At 40.1% G+C, this 10,000-nt stretch overlaps 1 protein-coding gene across 1 annotated transcript in view; it reads left to right on the plus strand.

Annotated features, from left to right (window-relative positions):
• The first annotated feature begins 2,746 nt into the window (after positions 1 to 2,746).
• Positions 2,747 to 10,000, plus strand: part of LOC138042333 (uncharacterized) — a 46,076-nt gene continuing 38,822 nt past the window's right edge. The window contains exon 1 of the mRNA XM_068888187.1: positions 2,747 to 2,866. The gene's annotated coding sequence lies outside the window, so the exon portion shown is untranslated. The remainder of the gene's footprint in view (positions 2,867 to 10,000) is intronic.

A 10,000-nucleotide genomic window follows, 5' to 3' on the forward strand; every position in this document is an offset into this window, starting at 1 on the left:
ACAACGCTTTATTTCGTCTCAGATTATTCCAGAAAACTACCAATTCAATCTTCTTAAAGCATTACGGTTTGATGCCAGACTCCTCCAAAAATCACTGTCAAATGAATTTTTGCCTCCTGTTGGCAAGACATTATTTCTGGATTTGTAAAAGCAATAAAACGCTACCAAAGGTAGAAGGCTTTTTCACTGATGTCTTAAGTCGACCTATCTATTTGAACAAAAGGGTGCGGGCACCTTACAAACGAAGTGGGAACTACTGAAAACTTTAATTTAGAAAACCGTTCTTTTTTCTTGCTTCTTTTATTTTGATAAGTCCCTAAACCAACAAATCCTTCATCGCCTTTTCACAACAGCCTTGCAACCGACAGCCCGTAAACTTTAATGCCTTGATTTCCTTTTCAGTATGGGAAGCAATGTATACTGTTTTACTGTAAATATGTAAAATTAATATGTCTATCCTGTAAGTAAGTTGTTTGTTTTGTGTGTGTGTGTGTGTGGAATAAATTAATTAATTAATTAAAAAAAAAAAAAAAAAAAAAAAAAACTTCCTTCTGCTCTTTCTAAAAACTGTGTATCAATTTACTTTTGCATCAATATTTGTTTTTGCATAAAGCAAGCTAAGAAAATCTGCACCTTGCTGAGTTCGCATTTGTTAGCGTTAATAGTATTTTCGGTCCAATGCCTCTGTTTTACGAAGGGGTATATGTTTGAGGTCGCCCATCCAGATACTAAACAGGGTTTAACTTTAGTAAACTTTAGTATTACAAAGCTGTCAGATGCTCAGAGGGCACGCTTAAACTTGTGGTGAGAGAAGTTGTGAGAGAGCTTGAAAATTATCAACATGTCAGCCCTGAAGCCAATGTTTCTCACTTCCCATTTATTTTCTTCAATCTTTGGATTCTGGGTTCAGAACTTTGCTAGTAACTACATGTCTTCTCAGGCTATTTACCCAAGACTTCTACCATGGCACTACAATGATAGACAACACCAAAACAATATCCTGCACTATAAGAGCTCACATACTACGCAAGGACAACTTGCAATTGAATCTCCTGGAAGACAACACATAGCCCAGTTGACATTTTATATGGAATAAATCGCTGTGTTACTTCACTACCACACATAAGCACTGCGTGTCTGTTTTTTCTAAAAAGGAAAGGAATTTCTTCTTTCTGACAAATGATTAATTAATAGGCCGGTAGCCAGGTTTTTAACCTCAGAAAAGGATCTGTTTCGTCGTAAGAACGTGTGAGGACCTGTAAGCCAAAGGGCCTCTGCTGGTATGACTTCTGGGTGACCCCTTAAATGGTCTTAATGACCCCCCAACTAGAAAAAAATTTCTGGAAAGGTGCACGAACCATACACAACCCAGTGTACCCTCAAGGAGGGTCTAGTTTTAATAAAAACTGCACACTAGAATGTTCATGTAGTACGTGCTACTTTAATTATATATATAGCGAAAAACATGCAAAAGCCATTGAAGTACACCACAAAACACAATTTGTCTATTTTATGTTTAAAAGTTCTTTTGCGCGACACTTCCGTCTTTGCAATATAGTGTAGGATTCGATTCCGTTTTCGCGGTTCAAGGGCGAAACGTTGCCGCATGAAAATTCGAGGGCATAATCGATCATGACCACGGACGATGGTCGTGCTGTTGTACACAACTGGTGAGGAATATGCTCAACAATTCACCACCATGCCTCGTTTGCACAAAATTACTCACATCAATCATCTGGACATGGAAGACTGTTTGCACGTGGGTTTTCTTTACACAAGTTTCCTCCTTTGGGATTCAGCTCAAGCTACAATTTATAAGTTTGACTTTCAAATTTTCGAGGCTTGGCCTCGGCCGCCGCTAAGTACTTTTATGCTTATATATAAGGAGAAAGAGGGTGCCAGAATAAAGCCTGTTTTTCACTAGCGATGCTAGCACAAGCCCAAACCATAAGAGCGCTTCTTTCACCATGAAAACGGGGTTGACGCACGCACCCAAAATTTAAGGATCAAATTTTTTCCTTTTCCTTGTGTTTGCGCTTATTCTTGCGTTCGCTTGCGTCGAGTGAAAACGAAACGCACCATAAGTACAAGGAAATTTGCTACGTCTGGCCAGTTAAAGCACTCGTTCCAGATTCCCTGCGTCTGAGCATTTGAACAAAATGGCGATTGCCGTGGTTGATTATGATGCCGATTATGTCGAAGTTCGTTTTCACTTGCATAAGCTGCTTACGCCTGTACTTGCGCTTTTGCTCGCGTGCAAGTGAAAACCAGATTAAGAAAGCAAAGTAACTCATATTAAAGTACTATGGGGTGTGGGGAGAGGCAGCCGCTCCTAGTCTTGAGAAGGAATGTTAAAAGTACTTAACAACTTGAAGTTGACTTTTTATTTGTTAATAAATGATTACTTATATTAGTAATAGTATTTTTTAATTCGAAATATATTTCTTAGTGTAAGTAAAACATTGTTTTTTAATTCAACCGGCACTACTGATGTCACGGTAAAATGCATAGTATTTCTGGAACAAGTTTTAAGGATATTTTCAGGCTGATTTCTCAATGAACACCCTATAAATAAGAACTTGATCATCCTGAACCGCGAAATAATAGGTTTTCGTATGCGGGTGTTTACTGTGATAGGTAGGGACAGAGAGATCAAGCTTCCAGGAATTCGTTCTGCGTTCCACCGTTTGTGATTAGTGAACTGTAGCCAATCATTATCAAATATTTGGAGAACGTCTGGCAGTAAAGGCGATGAAGCTCACTTTGGGGTCATTGTTGACTAAGTCACGTTGGCGGCACTCCCTAGGATATCTGCAAGCCGCAGTATTGAACGACGGAAAAAATCTGAAACACTTCGCGGTAAAAGGTGAGCCTTGCTTGTTTACTGTGACAGAATGCTACATCGTAGAGTTGAATTTTGGGCGGCGTAATTGTGCGCCCATTGCTATCACCTTGAAAGCATTTATAATCATGATGGTGTTGTCAACTATATACGATTCAACCAATACGTTTAACCTGCTTACAAAAAACCGATGTTTAAGCCAAACTGCTTTAAAACATATTGGTGTAGCGTAAGTAACGCAGATCTCTAAGCCACGATGAGGTTTGTTAGTCTCGAATTATAACTTTTACTTTAAGCTTTTCCACTGAGTTACAGTTTTGCATTATGTAGATTTGGTGTGAACAGGCCAAACTTGGTTGTTTCTGCCTCAACAATTGGCAATTATATCACAGCTATTTGCCATCAGGGCGTGTTGGGAACAAATGACCTGGGAGCCTTGGAATAACGTAGTGACGAAGGAATTTCTTTGGCCTCGTTCGACCCCTCGCGATCGGTATATAACTGCAAATTTCAATTGAATTGGATTTTCTTGAATTGCTTTGTTATGTATCATCTTCCCAAAAATTTATACTGAGTCTTTGCAAAGCGGGATGAATGCCATTAATGCGCGGGTTAAAATCGTAGACATACCTGCCCGCACAATTATTTGGAGAAAAAATTAAGCTTCGTTATCAAGGAGCAAAGGTAAGCATAATTGTGTTGATAATAGATGCTGGAGATTCTGTCACTCAGACCTGTGCAAAATTGATCGCTTTATCGAACTCTTGTTTGTACAGCAGTGCCATAACCTATTTATGTAAGCATATCTACAACATTTTCAAGCAAATTACACCTGACAAACGATTAGGGTATTTTTCCTATAAAGTAACTCAATTCCTTTCTGAGAAATTTTGGTCACCGAGGCCTAGGGGCTTCAAAACCAGTGATCCGACCACCATTTTTCTCGTACATGACACTGATTTTAATTAAAACTGCATACTAGAATGTTCATGTAGTACGTGCTACTTTAATTATATACATAGCAAACAACACGCAAAAGCCATAAGTACATCACAAAACACAATTTGTCTATTTGATGTTTAAAAGTTCTTTTGCGCGACACCGTCCGTCTTTGCAATATAGTGTCGGTTTCAAACTTAATAACAAAGAGGGCAAAATTACTGAATGCTGATTGGTCAATGAAGAGGGTATTTTTCTTAATTTTGCTTGAGAAGAGGGCAAAATTACTCGCTCACGATTGGTCGAGCGCCAAAAATTCTCGCTCCTGATTGGCTGAACGTACGTCTTCCACATTCAGTTGGTTTCTTCTGTTTGAGCAAAACAACTTCGTCTTCATCGAAGTTTGTCTTTTAATTCGAGCTGCATTCGCCGAAAAGGCATAAAGATTAAGAATTGGCTTTAAAAGATGATCTGAAATTTGAATTTTCGAGTGACAAGAAGAAGGGCAAAAGGTTTTTTTCGAGAAAAACTTAAAACTTGGATCGGCTTACATGGCGCCCGGCGTAGCGGGATTGTGTGGTTGAAAAACAAAATGATTCCTTTCGTCAAGGGCTTTCAGTTTACCACGACATCTTGCACCTCAACAAAAAAGATCACAGAACAATTTGCCATTGACAGGAGGAACGAGTACCTCAAATTTGGTGGATTTCTTAGGACAAACCGTTTGCTATGTTTACGGATGCGTATTTGCAAGTGGTAAAAACCTCTACAGCACAGGTGAATAAAATAAATGGAGGCTTAACATTTGGTTTAATCGTTGTTACAGTTGTTCACGAATGAAACTCGTATTTTCCTCTCGAGTGGATGTAAATAACAATCATCTATACTCGTTTTGGACGCAAAGAACAAGTTGACTTGCTTGTCTGTTTGTCAGTTGTTTTGCTTCCGAGCGAACGAGTGTTTCCGATTAGCTGTCTGTTTTTCGAGGTGCCTCAACAGTGTTAAGAAAATTTTGCCCTCTTTGTTATTAACAAGTAATCGCAATGGGTCCTCGTAAAATTAAGGATTAATATCACTTGTGTTTTCAGAAGTTGCTGAAATTGCCCTCGTCGCTGCGCGACTCGGGCAATTTCACCCTGCGAGCAGAGCCTCCTTTTGTCTTTTTCTTTACTGAGGAGGAGAAAAGTAGGCTCTGCCCGAATCGCGTCAACTCTTTGAAGCCGCCGCAGCCCGAGCTTCTGGACTAGTCAATCTTGTTTTCTCTCGTCAAACCGGTTTTTCCAGTGCGAGCGTCCGTTTAGTGACAAAACCGATGGTTATAATTGAGCCCGCTGTACCATGAAAAACCAAGATGGCGGCGAGATCTGGCATATTAGGCTTGGGTTCGAGACTGTATCCTGGCAACATGCAGCGCATATTCAATAAAGATCTTACTCGATTCATGCAGAGCCTTTCTCGAGAACGCCAAAATCGAGCAAGCAAAAGAAAGGCTCTGCTTATGACTGGATGAAACGAGGGACTGCGAAAATCGAATCTGAAAACTGACGAAATTAAACTAGAGCCCTGTTCACATTAGGCCTCGATTGTGATCGAATTATAATCCAATTAAGTTTGAAATTGGTTCACACACAAACTAATGACAGTACGTGATTATAATAGGATTAGAATTATTTCAAACAACCTCGATCAAGGGGGGTCATTTGAAGTAAATACAGTGCAGCGTAATTGAACAGAATGGCGAACACGTAGTCGTATGAGCAAACGAAACTTCTAATCGCTTTATCAAGCTAAGATTTGGATTTGTCTTCTGCTATTCTCGGAGGCTATCGTTTATTTTCTTCTCGCCTCAAGCATAGATGATAATCGTGGCAGCCACGCGCGATACGGCGCTAGTTTGCATCACACTAAGAGGTCACTTTACACTAAAGAGTAGCAAGATAGAAACATGACGTTTCGGCAACGCTAATTTCCTTTTCCATGCCAATTTTGATGGTCAATGTCATTCTTACTAACCAAGCCTTTTTATTCCGTTAGCGTTCAATAAATTGTTAGGATTAGCTTCATTTAAATACCGTTAAAATTGGCACTCTGAGGTTGTTGTTGTTTCGGTAGTGCAGAGGTTAAGTAAACTGCTCCAAGTCAATAAACCGAACTCGACATCATTCCATTAATTGTTTCTAATTTTTTAAATTTTTTTTCCAAGGTTTTTTCTTATCTTTTTTTATAATTCAATGTGCCATACGCTGCTAATCTAGTCCTAGATTAACTATATTTTTCCTCATTTGCAAACGACACACTTAATGGCATCGCTTGTTTACGAAAGGAAAAATTGCTTCGGCGACGCCCTCTCACCATTATCAAATGCAAATTATTGTAACAGGACAATTTTTGGTTTTATCAAACCTGTTGATAAAGGTCGAATTACCACCGTGAACATTTGGAAAGATGACGTTTCGAACTTTAGACCTTCTTCAGGGAGAATAGAGGAATTGTGGGTGTTGTTGGTTTTCATGTGGGTGTGGAGGAGCTTTGCCATTGGTGGTAATATGGTAACATGAAATTAATGGTATGAGAGGCGTTCATTGATTCTGCGAGGGTAGAGTGTACCTAGTTGAAAGATGAATTTTTGCTCCAAATTCTTGTGGCTTTCTGTGTTCCCGTGGTGTAGGGATAGGCCGCAAATTGTCATGTTGTGGTGGGAGTGATTAGGAAGATTAAAATGGCATCTGTTTCGTTTTTTTCTACATCTCGTAGGTGTTCGCGAAAGCTGTCCGCCAATTTTCTCCCTGTTTCGCCTATATAGGTCTTCTTACATAGTGTGCAACTTATGCAATAGATGACGTTTGCGGAGATGCACGTGAAGTGATCAGTGATTTTAACGGATCGATTCGGTCCTGTGAAATAAAAAATAAGTTTTGAATCGTGTGCGTGTACATTTGAAAGTTCCCGCTTCCTTGTCAGAATTAAATGAGCTCCTAAAGTTACCTATGTTTTTGTCGCGTTTGACTGAAATGGTGGTAGAGGAAATATATGTTTAGTTTTGGGATCATTGCGGAGAATTTTGAAGTTTTTGAGAATGACATTTTTGACTGCAAGGTTTTAAGGATGGTAGGTGAAAGTGAATGGAATTCTATTGGTTTCTTCGTTCGGCGACGCTTGTAGGGCGTTCTCTCGATCGATTACTTGGGCACGATGTTTGCCTGTGGTGACAGCGGAGTCAGGGTAACCTACGAAAAGATTGGTGTAGCTAGATCCCATTTTGGCTCCCATTGCAACACCGTTGATTGGTTTGTAGTAGCTGTTGCCAAATGAAAAGCAATTGAGTGTGAAAACCAGTTCAGCCAGACGAAGTAAGGTTTCCGAGCTCGGTTTCTTAACAGGACTATGGTTGAAAAATATTTGAGTGCTTGGAGGCATCTATTGATGCGAATTGGCCCTCTGGCCAAAGAGTAAGTTTCAAAGGTTTGCGTTCGAATTTCTACGCGTCTACTTTCTCCAATGTTTCCAATTTCAACCAAAAATACCTTCACGAAATTAAGCGAGCCCAAAACACTTTTTCACGCAACATCATGAGAATTACGATCAGAGCCATGTGCTCTAAACGCAACGAATTGAACAAGCAACTTGTCATCGAATGTCGCTCTCGGCTTTCCATTGCATGTCCTTCAGTCTTACTGTGATCTACTTGCATCAAAATCCAGGCTCTCAACTCCAAACTCTTCAACCATTTAGAACAAACTAAGAACAACAAGCTAGAAAAACTTACGAATCCTCAAGAAAACAGAGCAACACCTCGAAAACCAAAACCATAACACTGCAGTCAAAATTCCACAAAATCTACCACCTTCGGACGCTGAAAAATCTGTTCTTAGCAAAGGCCTTAACTTTGTCACTATAACCAAAAAAAAACCGACGAATTCTCAACCAAACAAGATGTCGAAAAGTTTCTTCGCCGCGTCCAACTAAAAGCATTATTTTTCCATGAAAAAGAAGACCAATCCGACACTACAGAAAAAGGCGTTTTTGAAACACTAACCATGCTTAAAAATGGACTCCGCAAGAGAGCCAATTCGCATCAATTTAGACTTTTTCACCAAAAAATGCCGCCATGATCTTCATAAACTAAACTTCAATCGCAACACCAAACTTTCCAATCTTTCTAAAGAAGAATGGCCTGCTCTCATAAATCTAAAAAAAAGGAATAGCCTCGTGATCAAAGCAGCCGACAAAGGCGGCGCAATACTGAGTCCTTTGGCGCACCGACCTCTACCAACAAGAAGCAATTCGGCAACTTTCGGACACCGCTTTTTACACCAAAGTCAACAAAGACCTAACTTCCGCCAACCAAAAAATTGTCAAAGAAACCATTCAGGAACTCATAACCAAACAAGAACTATCAGTCACCGCCCAAAATCTCATCTTCAATACTCCTAGGACCTTATGCATTTATTTCAAATCAAAAATTCACAAACCCAACAACCCAGGGCGTCCAATTGTTTCAGGATCAGTTGCCCAACTGAACTTATCTCGAGCTATTTAGACAAAATCATGACACCCATAGTCAAGTCACTACCTTCCTAAATCAAAGACAGCAGCCATGCACTTGATATGTTCCGTACTTTCAATTTCTCGGGCGAAAACAAAATCATTCTCACTATGGACATCACATCTTTATACACCGTAATTCCCAAAAATAAAGGCCTCCAAGCACTCATACATTTTTTGAACCAACGTCCTGTTAAAAAAACCGAGCTCGGAAACCTTACTTCGTCTGGCAGAACTGGTTCTCACACTCAACTGTTTTTCATTTGGCAACAGCTACTACAAACAAATCAACGGTGTTGCAATGGGAACCAAAATGGGACCTAGCTACGCCAACCGTATGCTATATCGAAAACGAATTTTTCTCTAATTACAACGGACCAAAACGTGATCTTTACAAACGTTTCATCGATGACTGTGTCGGTGCTACTTCATCCAGCAAAGCGGAACTCAACCAATTCATTACTTAATCAGTCAATTCTTTCCATCCGGCTCTAAAATACACCTGGGAAATTTCCTAAAATTCACTTCCTTTCCTCGACATTAAACTTTCACTCAACGGCAACGGTTTATCTACAAGCTTACACTAAAAACCAGCAGATTCCCATAACTACTCGCTACATTCGTCCTCTCATCTTCAACACGTACAAAATGCCACCCAATTCTCTCAATTTCTTAGGCTAAGGCGCCTCTGTAGTGACGAGTCCGACTTTAACAGCAAGTGTGAGGAAAAGTGCCAGTTTTTCAAAAAACGTGGCTACCCTGACTCCGCTGTCACCACAGGCAAACATCGTGCCCAAGAAATCGATCGAGAGACCGCCCTACAAACGTCACAGAACGAAGAAACCAACAGAATCCCATTCACTCTCACCTGCCATCCTTAAAACCTTGCAGTCAAAAACGCCATTCTCAAAACTTCAAAATTATCCTCAACGATCCCAAAACTAAACATATATTTCCTCTACCACCATTTTCAGTCAAACGCGACAAAAACGTAGATAACTTTCTAGTTAGGACCGCATTTAATTCTGAGAAGGAAGCGGGCACTTTCAAATGTACACGCACACGATTCAAAACTTATTTCTTTTATTTCTAACACGGTTAAGATCTCTGGACCGAATCGATCCGTTAAAATCACTGACCACTTGACATGCATCTCCGCAAACGTCATCTATTGCATAACTTTCACACTATGTAAGAAGACCTATATAGGCGAAACAGGGAGAAAATTGGAGGACAGCTTTCGCGAACACCTACGAGATGTAGAAAAAAACGACACAGATGACATTTTAATCTTCCTAATCACTCCCACCACAACATGACAATTTGCGGCCTATCCCTACACCACGGGAACACAGAAAGCCGCAAGAATCTGGAGCAAAAATTTATCTTTCAACTAGGTACACTCTACCCTCGCAGAATCAATGAACGCCTCTCATTCCATTAATTTATTCACAAATTCATGTTACCATATTTCCACCAATGGCAAAGCTCCTCCACACCCGCGTAAAAACCAACAACACCCACAATTCCTCTATTCGCTCGTACGAAGGGCTAACACTCGAAACGTCAGCTTTCCAAATCATTCACGGTGGTAACTCAAACTTTATCAACAGGCTTGATAAAACCGAAAATTTTCCTGTTTCACTCTCTCACGGACGCAGCACCACAGTTTCT

Source organism: Montipora capricornis, chromosome 3, assembly GCF_036669925.1.
Source record: "Montipora capricornis isolate CH-2021 chromosome 3, ASM3666992v2, whole genome shotgun sequence".
NCBI classification, from domain to species: domain Eukaryota; kingdom Metazoa; phylum Cnidaria; class Anthozoa; order Scleractinia; family Acroporidae; genus Montipora; species Montipora capricornis.